Source organism: Schistocerca serialis, chromosome 7 (assembly GCF_023864345.2).
Source record: "Schistocerca serialis cubense isolate TAMUIC-IGC-003099 chromosome 7, iqSchSeri2.2, whole genome shotgun sequence".
NCBI classification, from domain to species: Eukaryota; Metazoa; Arthropoda; class Insecta; order Orthoptera; family Acrididae; genus Schistocerca; species Schistocerca serialis.
In genome coordinates, this window is record NC_064644.1 from 409,176,010 (window position 1) to 409,195,237 (window position 19,228).

Consider the following 19,228-nt stretch of genomic DNA (forward strand, 5'->3'; position numbering starts at 1 on the left):
TTAATCAGAGAATGTCTCTGTTCATCTCATCTGCTTTCTTTAATTTATAAAGTTAGTGTGTATTTGATTATTTCCTTTGGTATTCTTTAATAGTACAGTGAGGCAACAAAAATAATAATTTAAAAAATTTCCAATTTTCACTAATAGTTATGATTAAATTGTGTTACTGAGTTATTCTTAGAGATGGTTATTCATATATACAAGTTTCAACTGGATGCAACCTAAATTAAAACAATTTCAACAGTCAAATGTAACTATATTGTTCCAAAGATATTTTCAAGTCTCAAAGATCTGTGATGTATATATGCAGACTGAACCAGTGAATGAAAAGTCTAGGTAGTTTATCCTCCTGAAATTAATGAACTTGTAATTACATCCAGAAAGTTGGTAAAAATCTGTCTTACTAGTGTACCTAATCAACTTTAGGGAATGCAGTGCTATCTGTTGTTTCTGAAAAGTTAAGATGTTAGAAATAGTATATTCAGTCTTGATGTATGTATCCATTTCATCAGGTTTCTTGTGGTCTGATGCCTTATTTATTGATATTAGAGCAGGGTCAGATTCCAAACTTCCAAGACATCATATTTCAAATAGGGAGCATAGTGTACACGAGTTACTAACACAACCATAGGTAACATTTAGTAACGGGCCAATTACATCCTTTAAGACAACGAACACAAGATAAACCATTATGGTATATATAAAAAAAAAACACATAAAAATGCAAAATATTTCTATCAGCTAGTAAAATGAAATTAACAGAACAAGTGTGGGAACGAGGAGTTTTTGGGAAGGGACAAACTAAAAAAAGTTAAGCTTATTCCAAAGCAACAAAAAAATTGAAAAGTAATGGAGACAAATTTCTCTAGAATAAACTGAATGAAAAAATACAGAAAAAATGAAGTTGGAATTGAATAATGCAATTGACCTATTTAGGTCAAATGAAGACTATGATGCCCGACACACTCTTACAAAACAAAAAGATAATCAGAAAATGACACATCTACATCTACATGGATACTCTGCAAATGACATTTAAGTGCCTTGCAGAGGGTTCATAAAACCACCTTCACAGTAATTCCCTACTGTTCCAATCTTGTACAGCACACAGATAAAATGAACACCTGTATCTTTCCATGCGAGCTCTGATTAGCCTCATTTTATTATGATAATCATTTCTCACCGAGTAGATTGGTGTCGACAAAATATTTTAGCATTCGAAGGAGAAAGTTGGTGATAGAAATTTCGTGAGAAGATTCCACTGCAGCGAAAAACGCCTTTGTGTTACTGATGTCCACCCCAAATCCTGTATCACTTCAGTGACACTCTCTCCCCTATTTCACAATAATACAAAACGTGCTGCCCTTCTTTGGACTTTCTTGATGTCAATCCTATTTGATAAGGATCCCTTACTGCATAGCAGTATTCTATAAGAGGACGGACAAATGCAATGTAGGCAGTCTCTTTAGTAGATCTGTTACATTTTCAGTCTCTTTAGTAGATCTGTTACATTTTCTAAGTGTTGTGCCAGTAAAAGGCAATCTTCGGTTAGCCTTCCGCACAACATCTCCTATGTGTTCCTTCCAGTTTAAGTTGTTTGTAAATGTAATACCTAGGTATTTAGTTGAATTTACAGCCTTTAGATTTGACTGATTTATAGTGTAATTGAAGTTTAACAGATTTCTTTTAGCACTCATGTAGATGATGGCACACTTTTCATTACTTAGTGTCAATTGCCAATTTTTGCACCATCTTTTCTAAATTGTGTTGCAATTTGTTTTGATCTTCTAATGACTTTAGCAGTCAATAAATGACAGCATCATCTGCAAACAACTTAAGACAGCTGCTCACATTGTCTCCTAAATTGTTCATATAGATAAGGAACAGCAAAGGGCCTGTAGCATGATCTTGGGGAATGCCAGAAATCCCTCCTGTTTTATTTGATGATTTTACTATGGACTGTGACCTCTCTGACAGGAAATCATGAATCCAGTTACATAACTGAGATGATATTCCATAAGTATTGTAACCTCCCCACAAAAATTTTAAAAGATAATAACGATACTAATTAGAAATGCTGATGGACATTACTCTATGCGTAACTTGCCCACAATCAAATGTACTGACAATGGCAACAAAAATGTGAAAATACGCAATCTGACTCAAATATAAATCCTTCAAAATTAAAGTCCATTCAGTGACAAGAAAATTCAATTAAACCGAAACATCGGTCTTTGGCCCTGTGAAAAACAATCAGAATTAAAGTCTTACCTCAGAATAAATGGATGTCATATATCTGCTCTTGTTGTTGCGCACCGCTTGGAGGAACTGCATTGCAAATAATAATATTCTCTTTTTTTGTGATTTTAGTGGAATTTTTCTTCAAAAGAAGTGGAATGAAATGGGAAGTGCAACGAAATCTTGAGTTCAATAAAAAATTAAATTTTTGAGAAAATACTTTTGAAATAAAAAATTATTATTGGGAGACTTGTTGGAGAATAATTACAATAAATAAAATTTTTCATTATCTAATGATTATATTAATTAACAGTATACCTTATTCCTCATCTTGACCATTGTTGCCGACCGCCTACATCACACAACCGCACTGGGCTGCTACTACTGACCGACCGCTCTGCATGACGACTACAGACTGAGTACTGCTCTCAACTAGACAGAGCTACAGACTCGCAACGACTGAACTGACAGACTCGCAACGACAGACTGACTGCTACTGAGAACCGCTCGCAACACTCGCGCGGTCAAGCGCATACTCTCTGGTCACAGATGCTACAATGCCTCGCCATCGCTGCTGCGTTACATACGTGTTTCATAACCCACCACTCGGGGGGCAAAAATTTGGCAGCGATGGTGAGTCATTTGGACTTGCCAAGCGCGGCAAAATTTTTCTTTAATTAACAAAATCCTACAACTTACAGAATATTTAAATGTTGTGCACACGCACTAAGTACAAAATATATCAGACAAAGACAAAATGTGAGTACAAAACATAGTAGCAAATCAGAAAAGTATATACAAATTATTTGACAGATAACAAAGTGCACAGGCACTGAAAAAATTCTTTAGCATATTCAGAACAAATAAACAGACTGGCAAAAAATATTATGTTGACAAGTGTACATGCACTGAAAAATGTCTTTAGCATTTTCACAACAAATAAACATAATGGCAAAAAAAAAAATTCATGTCCAAAGTGCACAGGCACTGAAAAATGTCTTTAGTATTTTCACAACAAATAAACATAATGGCAAACATCATGTCGACCAGTGACATAAGTGTACTCACACTGGAGTTTAGCGAATCGAAAAATGTATAACCTATGAACATAAATGATGTTACCAAAAAAAATTTTTTCTTTATGTGACAAGAATCAGGATAGGAAAGGGAAGGATTGCATCATGGTTGTAGCACTTTAGATTGCACACAGCTGCTCTGAAAGTCCATATCTTTCCACAGTAGTACAACACCAAGTGACACAACTTGAAGTTCTTTTCCCATCAGAATTTATCAGTGTAGCCAAGACACTGAACTGTCGTAGTAATGTTCCATGTTTTCATTTTGGCAGTACATTAGGTACACCAAACAGTGGGACCATAATAATGTCTTCATCGCTCATGGTGGTGGACAGCATGTCGTGTCAACACCACACCCTTACAAGGCACACCAACGTAGAATTAGTGCAAAACCAAATATAGTGCTCCATGATCACTGGGATAAACAGGACAAATGGACATTGCAGTAATTCAGGGTAGTCAGCTTATGAGGTGAAGGACATCAAGTCACATAATATTGACAATTACAGTCTTCATTGATAGTTCGTGGCATTCATAGCCCAGTTATTGAACATTTCTGTACCAAGTATGTAGTATTACAGAAAAATGTTCATTAATTGTTTTACATAGAATCAGTAGCCTTCTTTTCCTGGTTACAAAATATTATGAAATAATCGCATTCTTTTCAGTTACAGAGTATAATTGAGAATCATTAACCTTCTCCTAATTACAGTTAATTAATCATTTGTCATTAATTAATCATTTGTCTAATTACAGTTAATTAATCATTTGTATAATTACAGTTAATTAACCATTTGTCGTTAATTAATCATTTGTCTAATTACAGTTAATTAATTAATCATTTGTCATTTCAATATACTAAGAATTATTAGCCTTAATTAATTACAAAGCATTATTAAACAGTACCATAGTTAATTAATTATGTGTCATTCCAATCTATTAAGAATCATTAGTCTTTTCCTAATTACAAAGCATTATGAAACAGTCACATTCATTTCCAAATACAAAGTATGAACATTGAAAACAAGAGTTAATTAATGGCATAATTAATAACAATTTCGTTGATTGACATTAATTATTGGCACTCAGTGGCCATCAAGTATTGAATAGAATAAAACATAGTTCATCATTCAGTATTATTCAGATCATTACAAAGTCATTATTAAAAATCAGTTAATTACAGTCAAATCATTAGTAATCACAGGCATTACAATAAACAGTGGCAGTTATTAGCTAGTGACAAAGCATTATTTTGAATATAGTCTCATTAAGAGGTCATTACTCGAGTGACATGCTATTCAGAGTTGATCAGTATTATTCAGAATTATCATAAACTAGTGACATTATGTGGGACTGGTAATACATTTTTTTGGTAGCAATGCATTGCGTTGGGATCGATAATTAATTGCTGAGGCATAATACTTTTTGCTTTTGACCTATTGCTGCAAACGAGGATAGGTAACGTCATTCGTCATGAGTCAGCTGTAGCAAGATTATGTAACAAGGCAGTACATGTGATCACATTTATAAATGATAAACACAAATGGGTAAAAAAAATATAAAAATGCAAGTACTAGAACAGGTATAATAAGTAACAGGTTTAGTAAGTGTCATGAAAAACTTCTCCTGGAAAAAATACAAAAACGGATTATTGACCTGAAAGAAGAAACGCACACTATGCTGAAAAGTAGTGAACTTCGAATTAACAAGTAGTGAAATGTGTATAAAATGTGTTCCATAGCTGTCCTTTCCAAAACTTTCCGTCATCCTACTATGCAATGTAACACCTGCTGTCAAAGCAAACCGCAACAAATACTTAAATAACTACGTAGCATAAATACATTACTTCAACATTATCCTCATCTGTAAAGAAAAAAACTTCATTATCCATCACTTCATTATCCATATTATCATAACTTCACCATTATCATCACCTGTAAAGAAAAACTTCATTATTCATAACAGCATATCCTTCATCATTATTCATCAGTATTCATTATCATCTGCAAAAAATCACTTCATTACTCATTACATAACTATTCCTTATCTCTAGCATATTTCATCACTAAAACTAAGATGTGTAGTTCAGTCTGACAGCCTGCATCAATCACCTTGTATTCTGAAAGAAAAAATTAGTTAAGACTGCTATTCTGTGATGAGTATAGTATAGTCTTGTTAATGCTTGTTAATCCTGATCCCTTTACTCTTCCTCATAAAGTTATTGCATCTCCTTTCGTTTATTCCGTAGGTGAAATTCCCATTTATGTTAAATTTATTTCTTAGAATCATCATTCCTTTCTGAAATTGATGAACAAAGATTAATGTCTTGCATTTAAATCCTATACCCACTAAATAATGACTGGTTTATGGTGACACAATTAACCATACAGCATAACATGACAGAAAACGTAATATGTCCAAAACATTGACAGTGTTCGGATGCGAAAAAATGTACACAGAATAATACAATGCAGTAGCAAAAAAAATGTGAAACAGTCACGATGTTGAGATGTCATAAGGCAAAAAAAAAAATGTCAAAGTCGACTGGTGTGTGTTATATCTTAACTATTTCATAGTGCATACAAACAAAACTGGAGTACAGTCATATACACAAAAAAATGGAAAATGTGCACGGTCTGATGTGTAACGACAAGAAAAGCGACCTGCTAACCTTACCTTGCCGGGCACTTGCCAAGAAAAAATACGATAATCATCAGTAATTAGTCAGGTGAATTAATTGCATTAGTAAATGGCATCATAGTGTGTTGAATCATACAGTGGTTTCACTCAATAAACGGTTTAATGTTTGAGATATGGTGATTGCCTTTCGATTTTCTGGTTCTCAAAGTTTCGACGTGTACAACATTGGGGTGAGGGATACTGCGAATCCGATACGGACCTGCGTATAGAAGTTCAAATTTACTGCACTTACCTTTTAATTTGCTGGATAAATAGTGTGTACGTACTAATATCTTCTGTCCAACATGAAAGTCGCGGCGTGTACAAACCTGTTTTTGCTGTCTTCTCCGGCGCTCTGCGGCACGTTTGATGTTGTTCAGCGCAATGTCAATTATTTCGTGGTGTCGTAGGCGACGATTTTTGGGGAATTCTATTAATTCTTTAATTTTGTTCGGTGGTTCAACGTTTTTCAGTATAACAGTCGGAGATAGCATAGTGGATTCATTTGGAATGGAATTAATTACATCTTGGAATGAGAGTATGTGTGTATCCCAATCAATATGTCTTTTGTGGCAGTATATTCTGCACAGCTTACCAATTTCCTTCATTAATCTTTCACAGGGGTTCGAAGAAGCGTGGTACTTGGATATATAAATCGGAGAAATGTTTCTAGCTCGTAACATGCGTGTCCATATACTACTACGAAATTGTGATCCATTGTCGGAAATTACTTTCATTACATGCCCTACATGAGATAGAAAATGTTTTACAAATGCATTTGAAACAGTTTTAGCAGTAGCTTTGCGTAACGGAGTGAAAGTAACAAATTTTGAAGTGAGCTCAACAGCGACAAAAATGTAGCAAAAACCTCTGTTAGTTCTCGGAATCGGACCAAAAATATCTACTGCGGCCATGTGTCTTAATTTCACAGGTATAATGGGATATAAAGGAGGAATATGTGAAGTGGTGTCTGATTTAGCTTTCTGGCAAATTTTACAAGACGCTAAAACTCGTCGTATACGTTTTTCCATGTTAGTAAAATAACAGTTCTGTCTCAGTATAAGAAAACATTTTCTTGCTCCGTAATGTGCGTAACTTAAATGAGTGTACCAAATTAGTTTGTTAACCAGTTCGTCAGGAATGCATAATAACCAAATGTTGCTGTCAGGATGAGAGCGGCGAAACAGAATGTCATTGCGTACAGTGTAGTGGTTTCTAATCGTAACATTATTCTTATCTAGCCAAAGGTGTTTAATTTCTTTCCACACATTGTCTTTGTTTTGTTCTTGTGCTATGTCCTGTAATGACGATGAAATAAAATTTTCAAATGCAACTTGCTGAATGTACATGACACTGAAATTTGCTTTACAGAAGTGGGTTGCTACGTCTTGCTGATTGTTACTGAGAGAACGCGATAGTGCGTCTGCTACAACATTTTGCGTGCCGGGAATGTGAACTATTGTAAAATTAAATTCCTGTAAATACAGTTTCCATCTACTTAATCTATCGTGTGTGAATTTAGCCGAAAGTAAAAATTGTATCGCTCTGTGGTCTGTGTAAACGGTGGTATGTCTGCCATAAAGAAAGTGCCGAAATCTCGTAAAAGCCCATACAACACATAATGTTTCAAGTTCTGTAACAGAATAATTTCGTTCAGCAGGTGACAAAATGCGACTTGCAAATGCGATGTTTTTGATTACTGTAGAACCATCTTCTTCTATTTCCTGGAAAATGTGTACGCCTAAAGCGGTGTTAGAACTGTCGGTGGCAATGGAAAAATTTCTAGTAAGATCTGGGTGCGATAACAGTGGTGCATTCAACAAAGCATGTTTCAAATAACATTCTCGTGAGCAAAATTCTGCGTATCAAAAGTAATGTTTGCGTTACTGTATTATGCAATCTGTGCTGTATCTGGTTAAATTCTGTCGTACGTGCTATTATTTACGGGAGGATGCTGTGACATATCCACTATTTGAACTGTTCTGTTATTTCTTACTGACGTGTTACGCTATGGATGACACCTATTGTCTGTTCCATTCATGATTATTTGTTGTTGCTGCTCATAAGATCGACTGTTATTAAATGTACGCTGAAAATTGTGCTCATCATTCTTTTTACGTCTGTCCTAATAATCATTCCTATACGGTGTATTGCGATAGGAATTGAAATAGAGTGTTGTCTGTACGTAGTTATTTCTTTTCTGCTGTGCGTTACTATTTGTTGGATCTGGTACTACATGTGCACGCGGCGAAACATTAAAGCCTGGTTGACCTTGTAGACTGCATTGTTGGTTAGGTATGCTAAGCGGCTGACTTTCATGCTATTGTGGTGAAAAACATCTATTGTTACAAAAATGTGGTTCCTGTTACTAATAATTTTACACATACTGATGATTACGATTTTATCTGTAATTAAAATTACGGCGGTAGTTGTCATTACGGGAGTGCCTACTGAAAATTGTCACATTCGGTAAAAATATTTGTCATATCCGGTTTTCATTACTCGTTTCTTAATTCTACAAAGAGCAATAGTTAAAGAGCAGTTTGGATAGATATAAAGGATAGTAGAAGAGAAGGCAGCAGTGCAGAAAACTAAAGATGAAACAGCACTACTACAGCTCGGGGCCCTATGCTCGCTACGGCACATATTCATTAAAGCGTAATGAATCCCCTGAGGTCATTTACGCACTGCAAATAAATTTTAGCTTTTGTGTTACAGGCAATAGCGGTAAAATTTCAAAGGCAAATTGTTGTATCCGTGCTAATTCAAATTTCTGCATAATATGTAATGCTGATGAAAATACAATAGCAAATTGTCGCATCTGGTTCAAAGCTAGTTTTTGCATTACAGGTAATAGCGGTGAATGTACAAAGATAAATTGTCGTATACAGTGCAAAGCGTGTACCTGTACGCTGTCATTATTAAGTTCTTTACATTTTCTGGCGGATAGAAATTGCTCGTAATCTACGTTCTCGTCATTGAATTTGGAAACACGTTCGGGTTTGTGTGAGAATCCGCTCGTCTGTGTCATTTCGTACTTTAAGTTGTGTAGCTTTTCAGATTTTAAGTCGCGTGGCTTTTCGGATTTTAAGTCGCGTAGTTGCTGTAAATTGCTCACATTATACACGCTGCGTGACTCTGACACATGTTCATAAAGTGGCGTCTGTTGTGTATTATTAACAGAAGTGTTTTTCATTTCTGTTACTTCTTGTTGTAAATTTGATAACTTCCTACGTAACGTGTTGTTAGATGAATCGATCTCATTAATAGTCTGCTGTAAATTTTGAAATTCAGGCGTTTGGATAAATGAAACCGGTGCAGTATCGTCTGATTTATTGTCATTAGCATTTTCGATAACATCAATACGACTGGCCAATTCATCACATTTTTCAGTCAATATCTTAACCTGATCATCGGTTTTAGAATCAGACGCATTAATCTGTTTTTGCAACTTGCGCGTAGTTTCGCTCAGTTTCTTAACATCAGCTTTGATAACATCACAATCCTGTGTTAGTTCTAACTGTTCGAATCTATCTGTCACTGTTTGAATATTTACTGTGTGTGTATCTGTTTTTGATTTAACGTCAGAAATTTCATCCCGTAATTCCGCGTTCAATTGTTCTATGGTATTAATTTTGTCGGACACAGTAGTAATATTATTGTCTACATACGTCTTCGCTTTCGCGAATATTTTACGTTTGTCCTCTTGTCTCTGTGCAGTGATTGTTTCCATGACTTGTCGTTTTACTTTGTTTTGATCTTGAATAAATCTGCGGAAACGCGTATCACTGTTCTGTATGTGCTGATTAAAGCGCTCGTTAATCTGAGTGTTCTGCTGTTCGAATTTCGCGTCTATCTTTGCGTCCATAGTGCGCGAAAGTTCTACCGTCATTGCTCTAAACTCGTCCCGTAATTGTGTAGCTTTTTCAGAGCACTGTTTGGCGACTCCGCTAATTTCGTCTCTGAGTGTATCTGTCGCGGCTGTTTGCATTTCCCTTAATTCTTGCGCAACCGACTTTATTTCTTCGCTATTTTTTTGTGAACAAGCCTCAATTTCCACGCGCAACTGTTCCTTAGTGTCATGGCACTGCGCGGCAACGGCTGTAATTTGTTCACTAAGTTGTTTGAAATTTTCGTCATTATTGTCAAGTTTTTCATTTAAGTGTATGTTATCTTCCCTAAGTTGTTTGACCTGTTCATTGAGTTGTTTGAGATTGTTGTTAGTTTTCTCACTTTGCTGTTTGTTCTGTTCTATCAATATTGCCATAAGTTGCTCCAAGCTGACATTACCTACTCTATTCTCAGTACTGTTTGATGGTGTATCTATAATTGTCGCGTTTTGTGTGACCATTTGGTCATTCTGTAATTTACAAAAAGGTTTATCAGTCGGATGTGCACTATCAGACACTGTTCCGGAATTAAATGGATCCGTCATACTCTCACTACGCTGACCATTTTCATTCGAAAAATTTGTCTGTACATTACTTAGATTTTCTAAATCGGGTGTGTTAAGCTCGGCAGCGCTCATTACAATAGAGCGTCCCGCGTCATCGATTGTCGTCATATCAACAGAGGACATAACCGAGTTCGTTTGTTCATCATTAAGACAAAAGTCATCATTAGTGGTTGTATTGCACTGATTGTTAGTGAACGCAGGATTGTCATCATCACACTGCGTGTCATAATTACTATCGGTCACGCTGTTTGAGTCGGTAATTTCATTCAAAATACCTCGCGATACACTATTCACAGTCTTTCGCGGCATTTTTACAATAGTCACAATTTTTCAGAAAATAAATAAGCACAATGCAAAAATAACACACAAATACAACAAAGCAACAAATTGCCGTTGACCTGTAGAGAGAAAGTCACAATATTATTAAAAGCGTTGCGCTAAATCCTAATTATATCTAAGCAAACAAGAGCAGATATCTGACTGTCGCTCAAAAGACTCTCAACGAAATTCGATCCTGGACTGGGTGTCGTCAAGTGTAACCTCCCCACCGTAATTTTAAAAGAAAGAAAATAAAATTGACAATACTTAATAGAAATGGGGGCCAAGTGTAACCTCCCCACAAAATTTTAAAAGAAAATAACGATACTAATTAGAAATGCTGATGGACATTACTCTATGCGTAACTTGCCCACAATCAAATGTACTGACAATGGCAACAAAAATGTGAAAATACGCAATCTGACTCAAATATAAATCCTTCAAAATTAAAGTCCATTCAGTGACAAGAAAATTCAATTAAACCGAAACATCGGTCTTTGGCCCTGTGAAAAACAATCAGAATTAAAGTCTTACCTCAGAATAAATGGATGTCATATATCTGCTCTTGTTGTTGCGCACCGCTTGGAGGAACTGCATTGCAAATAATAATATTCTCTTTTTTTGTGATTTTAGTGGAATTTTTCTTCAAAAGAAGTGGAATGAAATGGGAAGTGCAACGAAATCTTGAGTTCAATAAAAAATTAAATTTTTGAGAAAATACTTTTGAAATAAAAAATTATTATTGGGAGACTTGTTGGAGAATAATTACAATAAATAAAATTTTTCATTATCTAATGATTATATTAATTAACAGTATACCTTATTCCTCATCTTGACCATTGTTGCCGACCGCCTACATCACACAACCGCACTGGGCTGCTACTACTGACCGACCGCTCTGCATGACGACTACAGACTGAGTACTGCTCTCAACTAGACAGAGCTACAGACTCGCAACGACTGAACTGACAGACTCGCAACGACAGACTGACTGCTACTGAGAACCGCTCGCAACACTCGCGCGGTCAAGCGCATACTCTCTGGTCACAGATGCTACAATGCCTCGCCATCGCTGCTGCGTTACATACGTGTTTCAGTATGCAATTTCTCTACAAGCTGCCTGTGTGGTACCATGTCCAAAGCCTTCTGGAAATCTAGAAATATGAAATCAGTTAATCCCTTGTCAATAGCACTCAACACTTCATGTGAGTAAAGAGATAGTTGTGTTTCACAAGAATGAAGTTTCCTAAATCTGTGTTGACTGTGTGTCAATAGACCGTTCTCTTCGAGGTAATGCATAATGTTCGAACATGATACATGTTCCAAAATCCTGCTGCATATTGACATTAATGACATGGGCCTGTAATTTAGTGGGTTACTCCTGCTATCTTTCTAGGATATTGGTGTGACCTGTGCAACTTTCCAGTCTTCGGGTATGGATCTTTCTTGGGGCGAACGGTTGTATATGATTGTCAAGTATGGAGCTATTGCGTCAGCATACTCTGAAATTTTCCAGAGTAGACCGAATAAAAAATTCAAATACAGACAGTGGAATAAAATTTTTGTTTGACCTATGTAGCTCAAATGTTAACAGTGATACTGAACAATGAAAACCAGTGTTGCAGTTTTCATTGGGCCTATATGACTGAAGCACATACATTGAGACCAGAAACAGCCTGTCGAATCACTGCAAATAAATTTCCAGTCCACAAACAAAACACAAGATCAGAATGAGTAAAAAATATTATAAAAATTAATTTCTAATTGTAGTCAGCTCCAAAGAAGGTCTCTTTTACTTTATAAATAATTGTTTAGGTAATATCTGAAAACTGTTGGAGTACATTGAGAAAGTTCAAAGAAGAGTAGCACATTTTGTATTATTGCAAAATGAAGGAGAGAGTGTCACTGACATGATACAGGATTTGGGGTGGACATCATTAAAACAAAGGTGTTTTACGTTGCACTGGAATCTACTCACAAAATTTCAATCACCAGTGAGTGTAATTAGAACTTACTGATTGTGTTTGAATTCTCAATCTTTTTTGTGGTCCTTAATGATATGAACATAATAATGAATTAAATGTTTTGACTCATTCCACATCCATGCATTAGCATGCAAAATTAGATGTATGGGATATGCTTGGCTGCACCTGGGGTGTGAGTTGTGCAGATATCATCCATCTGCTCTGTATCCATTGATTGCTGAAGTCTGGTGGGTGCTTCAGAAGAGTGGGAAGTACATCTTTGATATTTAAGGATATGAGAGCTGTACCAAAAGTTTTTAATAGCTCCTAAACCATAAGTCTGGCAACATTGGGATTATTTCAGTTTGAAAGAGCATTATTTCTCAACCTTTGAGCATGTGCTGAGTGGTTCCCCCACCACTGGATTTCAAACCATGCTGTGAACGGTGATTGAAGATGCAGGCAGTACTGAGTCTAACATAGTGGATCTGGCACTCTGCAATTTTCATGAAGTGATTTATTATGACTACAAAAGAAGTTCAATACTGAGGGTGCTCCTCTATGGTACATGTTTTTGTTGGGTGTCCCCCTTCTGGGATCACTGTGGGAAACTGGTTTCATGCATTTTCAAGAGGTTGGGAATCTCTTGAAGATGAACCTCTTCCCGATCACCAGTGATGGCAGTGACCCAAGAAAACATTGATACTGTGAGGAAAATGACCCTCATTACACATTTTGACATTGAAGGGACCCTAAATATTGGATCTGTTGCAGTACACACCATCATTTGTCATCATTTCAGCTTAACCTAAAGATGTACCCGTTGGATACCACATTCCCAGACATTAGCCAAAAAATATGCAAGGATGGATTGGTATCCCTGTATGTTTGAAAAATTTTACAACGGGTGTGCCAGAGGCACTTGTAATACTGTCACAGATGACAAGACACATTGTGCCATTATGACCTCAAAACGAAGAGGCAGTCTCAGTATGATGCTTTCCAGGTGAGGAACCACCCACAAAAGCTCAGAAATAGGAGTTCTGGAAAGAATTTGGTTGCTACCTTCTTCACGAAGATGTCTCATCTCACCTAAGTGACCATGGACACATGTCACATAGCAATGCTGAGTCTTATGTGATTTAATGTCTGCCAAAAGTCTTGGCCACACAGAGGCCACAACAACCAAAGTTGAAGAGTGGATACCTTCTTCTGCATGACAACAATGCTCAGCGCACATGGCTGCCAGAACAATGGATTTCTTGGGTAAGGAAAGCACGTGAGTGTTCACCGCCCTGGCTCAGTGTGATTTCTTCGTGTTCCCAAAGATAAAGGAAAAAGTTATAGGCAGCTTCTTTCATCTGATTAAGAGGATATTGAAGTATACAAAAGTACTCTAAGTGACTTCCATAAATAAGCTTGGACTGAGACATTTTTTAAGTAGTTTCAAAGGGTAGAAAAATGTATCCACACATAATACAAAATGTATGTATGTAGATTCCACATCTCCTCCTAAACCACTGGACTAACTTCAGCCAAACTTAGTATGGAAATCACTTACTGTCTGTAAAGAATCATTGTGGGATAAGAACCACCTACCCAACAAAGAGGCAGGGGAGAAAAAGGATTGTAGCCCACGACATGCAAATTCCCATGCTTTAGTCATCCAGTAATTGAGAATGAGAGCACTTAGTGACATGCAGCAAACTTTACATATAATTTCAGACCTTTACAAAACTTTTTAATGCTGACAACCCCAATAAAATTATGAAAGAAAAAAAGTTTATCACTTACACATTTTTGCTACTCAAGCAGCAAAGCTGCCTCATGAAGCACAATGTTTTAACTTATTACTTCTTTACTACTAATTATATTTGCAACACGTTTTGCTGACTGTTTTCACATATTCAGTTGCTGACTGTTTCCAAATATTCAGTCGGCTTCTCAAGAAAGTGTACACCATAATTTTAAATGTAACACCCTCAGCAATATCTCTGGTAGTGCTCTTGAATCTGTAATTCATGGGCTTTTGCAAAGTGTTTAGATGAACAGTGTGTGAGTTGAATTTTTTGTTTTGTAGATTGCAGTTTAAAATGAGTGCAAAATATCTGAAGCATCACAAGGCAGTGTTCCATGTAAATTATCCAAAGGTACCAAAGCTTTCATACGGAGCCACTTCTAAAATTCTTAGAAAGTCAAAGAATTTGTCGCAAAGTGAGTCAAATTATATTTAGAGGTTGGAAACTTCTATGATTTACCAGAGAGAAGATTAATGTGGACAACAACAAAAACTCAGGACAATTACAGCCAATTTAAATACTGAAAAAATATGCAATATTTATCAAAATTACCTCTGACATCCTTAAGAAGTTATTTGGTTTGATTGAGGCAAAGTTGATGCTCCAAGAGGATAGTGATATGAAACATCATAGCAGTTTCTTACAGCATGGAAACAAGACAATGGGGTGTGTCCATGATTGATGCTAAGATGAAGCTTAAAGGTACTTTAAAGGAGCTGTTATATAAAATCAGGGCAGTATGGAGATCGTTACCAAGAGAATATTCAGAAAATCTTGTGGAAAGCATGCCAAAAAGGTGCCAACCTGTAACTGATAATGGCAGTGATTGGATTAACTATTAGTTAATTGTGCAGTTAGTAACAACATGTATTTTCTTGTAAACATGTATTTATAATAGTGTCTTTTATTTCGTACACATAATGGTGTCCACTTTCTTATGGAACTGACTGTACCACTGAATGTACCAGCAAAATTATATCATTGTATGACACACAGTTCAGGAGATACATCAGATTTTGTGATACATGAAAACCTGCCATGTCATGCATGACTTTTAATTTATTACTTCTTTACTACTAACTCTGTTTACAACATAGGCAATAGCCACATACCATTGGATGTACCTGCAAAATTAAATCAGTGCACCACATGTGGTTCAGGAGACTGGTGTCATAAACATTGAGCTGCATGAAAAAGAAACTGCAGGGTTTAATTCGCTATGTACAGATGAAATATGTGTACAAATATGTGTAATATATGTTAGATACATGTGAAATGTATTTGACATGTGCACATGTGGGCAAAGCCATGGATAAAAGCCCATCTTAAATCCTTCAAACAATTTCAGTGAAATTTGGTACATATGCTAGTTGTGATATGGAAAGAAATACTGTGGGGGAGAGAACCACCAGCCTCCTATTGGGATGAGTGTGATAACATGGAGAGAGATAGGAGAAAGGGGAAATGGACAGAAAAAAGAAAAGAGTAGTAGATGGACAGAGACAGGGGAGGGAGAGAGAGCGCGGGGAGGGGAGAAGATGAACAAAGGGAGGGGAGAAGGAGATGGACAGAGAAAGGGAAGAGGAGAAGATAAACAAGTAGAGAGGGCAGGAGGTGTGGGACAGAGTTGGGGGGGGGGGACGGATGGAGGTGATGGACAGAGAGGGGTGAAGGAGGATATGGACAGAGAGGGGGAGAAAGAGGAGATGGACTGATAGAAAATTGGAATAAATACATACCCGGGCAATGCCAGGTACTCTGCTAATTTAAATAAAAAAGTCTGGATTTCTGTTAAAAACTTTTAGCATAACCCTAATATTTAGAAAGGGCATCCAAATTATTCTCATGGAAGATTCCATTTAATCTAAGTGGATTGACTCTCACAGCTTCTTGGGGTTGGCCTTAATACAGCCACTTACTGCAGCACTACCTTGAGCACATCACTCTTGGACTAGTCACTTAACATCTTTGTTCTCAGTAGATGTGATGCTGCACTAGATGCTTTCTGAGAGTTGAGACTCTTGCATAGAGACTTTACAGACAGACAATATTCTGCCCAGATACCCCAGAATCAGATTTGTCATACAATTTCTTATAGAACAAAGACTTTGCCATTGTGCACAAGCCAATTTGTCAGCACTCCTGTCATTACACAAACCTTGAAACACTCAGTCACATTCTTTGCCAGTGCTTAAAAGTAATATTTGTTGTACTCTGAGATGAAGGATACCCTCATCTCCTTACCACCCAATGTACACAATAAACTAGTCCATTCCTTAGCCATTCCTGATTCCAATTAATTTCCCCATGAACCATGGACCTTGCCGTTGGTGGGGAGGCTTGCGTGCCTCAGCGATACAGATAGCCGTACCGTAGGTGCAACCACAACGGAGGGGTATCTGTTGAGAGGCCAGACAAACGTGTGGTTCCTGAAGAGGGGCAGCAGCCTTTTCAGTAGTTGCAAGGGCAACAGTCTGGATGATTGACTGACCTGGCCTTGTAACACTAACCAAAACGGCCTTGCTGTGCTGGTACTGCGAACGGCTGAAAGCAAGGGGAAACTACTGCCGTAATTTTTCCCAAGGGCATGCAGCTTTACTGTATGGTTAAATGATGATGGCGTCCTCTTGGGTAAAATATTCCAGAGGTAAAATAGTCCCCCATTCGGATCTCCGGAGGGGACTACTCGAAATGACGTCATTATCAGGAGAAAGAAAACTGGCGTTCTATGGATCGGAGCGTGGAATGTCAGATCCCTTAATCGAGCAGGTAGGTTAGAAAATTTAAAAAGGGAAATGGATAGGTTAAAGTTAGATATAGTGGGAATTAGTGAAGTTCGGTGGCAGGAGGAACAAGACTTTTGGTCAGGCAAATACAGGGTTATAAATACAAAATCAAATAGGGGTAATGCAGGAGTAGGTTTAATAATGAATAAAAAAATATGAGTGCGGGTAAGCTACTACAAACAGCATAGTGAACGCATTATTGTGGCCAAGATAGACACGAAGCCCACGCCTACCACAGTAGTACAAGTTTATATGCCAACTAGCTTTGCAGATGACGAAGAAATTGAAGAAATGTATGATGAAATAAAAGAAATTATGCAGATAGTGAAGGGAGACAAAAATTTAATAGTCATGGGTGACTGGAATTCGGTAGTAGGAAAAGGGAGAGAAGGAAACATAGTAGGTGAATATGGATTGGGGGGAAGAAACGAAAGAGGATGCCGCCTGGTAGAATTTTGCACAGAGCACAACTTAATCATAGCTGACACTTGGTACAAGAATCATAAAAGAAGGTTGTATACATGGAAGAAACCTGGAGATACTGGCGGGTTTCAGATAGATTATATAATGGTAAGACAGAGATTTAGGAACCAGGTTTCAAATTGTAAGACATTACCAGAGGCAGATGTGGACTCTGACCACAATCTATTGGTTATGAACTGTAGATTAAAACTGAAGAAACTGCAAAAAGGTGGTAATTTAAGGAGGTGGGAACTGGATAAACTGAAAGAACCAGAGGTTTTACAGAGTTTCAACGAGAGCATAAGGGAACAATTGACAGGAATGGGGGAAAGAAATACAGTAGAAGAAGAATGGGTAGCTTTGAGGGATGAAGTAGTGAAGGCAGCAGAGGATAAAGTAGGTAAAAAGACGAGGGCTGCTAGAAATCATTGGGTAACAGAAGAAATATTGAATTTAATTGATGGAAGGAGAAAATATAAAAATGCAGTAAATGAAGCAGGCAAAAAGGAATACAATCGTCTCAAAAATGAGATTGACAGGAAGTGAAAAATGGCTAAGCAGGGATGGCTAGAGGACAATTTTAAGGATGTAGAGGCTTGTCTCACCAGAGGTAAGATAGATACTGCCTACAGGAAAATTAAAGAGACCATTGGAGAAAAGAGAACCACTTGTATGAATATCAAGAGCTCAGATGGAAACCCAGTTCTAAGCAAAGAAGGGAAAGCAGAAAGGTGGAAGGAGTATATAGAGGATCTATACAAGGGCGATGTAATTGAGGGCAATATAATGGAAATGGAAGAGGATGTAGGCGAAGATGAAATGGGAGATATGATACTACGTGAAGAGTTTGACAGAGCAATGAAAGACCTGAGTCGAAACAAGGCCCCGGGAGTAGACAACATTCCATTAGAACTACTGACAGGCTTGAGAGAGCCAGTCCTGACAAAACTCTACCATCTGGTGAGAAAGATATATGAGACAGGCAAAATACCCTCAGACTTCAAGAAGAATATAATAATTCCAATCCCAAAGAAAGCAGACGTTGACAGATGTGAAAATTACCGAACTATCAGTTTAATAACTCAAACCTACGTTTCTAGCATTTGTAGACTTAGAGAAAGCTTTTGACAATGTTGATTGGAATACTCTCTTTCAAATTCTGAAGGTGGCAGGGGTAAAATGCAGGGAGCGAAAGGCTATTTACAATTTGTACAGAAACCAAACGGCAGTTGCAAGAATCGAGGGGCATGAGAGGGAAGCAGTGGTTGGGAAGGGAGTGAGACAGGGTTGTAGCCTCTCCCCGATGTTGTTCAATCTCTATATTGAGCAAGCAATAAAGGAAACAAAAGAAAAATTCAGAGTAGGTGTTAAAATCCATGGAGAAGAAATAAAAACTTTGAGGTTTGCCGATGACATTGTAATTCTGTCAGAGGCAGCAGAGGACTTGGAA

The 19,228-nt window shown here is 37.2% G+C and overlaps 1 protein-coding gene across 1 annotated transcript in view; it reads left to right on the forward strand.

Moving 5' to 3' along the window:
- LOC126412250 (protein PTOV1 homolog) overlaps nucleotides 1–19,228 on the forward strand; it is a 350,177-nt gene that overhangs the window by 285,565 nt on the left and 45,384 nt on the right. The window lies entirely within an intron of this gene.